Source organism: Aplysia californica, unplaced genomic scaffold (assembly GCF_000002075.1).
Source record: "Aplysia californica isolate F4 #8 unplaced genomic scaffold, AplCal3.0 scaffold00609, whole genome shotgun sequence".
Taxonomy (NCBI): domain Eukaryota; kingdom Metazoa; phylum Mollusca; class Gastropoda; order Aplysiida; family Aplysiidae; genus Aplysia; species Aplysia californica.
This window is the reverse complement of record NW_004797879.1, coordinates 239466-240160: the sequence shown is the minus strand read 5'-3', so window position 1 is coordinate 240160 and position 695 is coordinate 239466.

The window sequence follows — 695 nt, the reverse complement described above, 5'->3', positions numbered from 1 at the left end:
GAAACAGATGGAAAAGATCCCACCCTAATCACAACAGACGTCACCCCTACTACGTGCTAAATAGAGCAGATCAGGTCACAATCTTTCGACTCCGTTGTGGCCACAACAGACTCAAACACCATATTGTGCATATTATGCACACTAAATTAAAAGTGGGAGAGTCCGCGATCTGTGAATGTGGACACGACCAAGAGGATGCCAACCATGTCCTTCAGCACTGCCCACGCTACGCCACCCTTTGTACACAGATGTGGCAGAATGTTACTCCTCTTGAGAGAAAGCTCTATGGCAGTTTCTCAGATTTGAAGCGGACTGCACAGTTTGTACGCGACATCGGACTGTGTAGCTGCTGTCATCGAGAACAAGGAAGAAGGAAGAAGAAGTTAACGTGTGTGTGTGGGAGGGGAGGGGGGGGTACTATTAAATGACACATACGTTCATGTGTGTGTTCTGGGAAGGGGGTGCGCGCTTGTTTCTCTTATTGGACAGATGGATAGATGGATAGATGGATAGATAAATGGGGGATACGTACATTTATGTAATGTTTGCACACGTACAATCTGTCTATCATCATTCAATTTGTCTGTTTTTAAATTTTAAAGATTTGATTAGACTTATAAGTTCTCACATTTTGTATGAAAACCCCCTGACCTTTCACCTATTTCCACCCTTCCCGTTCCTTTTGCCCCCCCCCC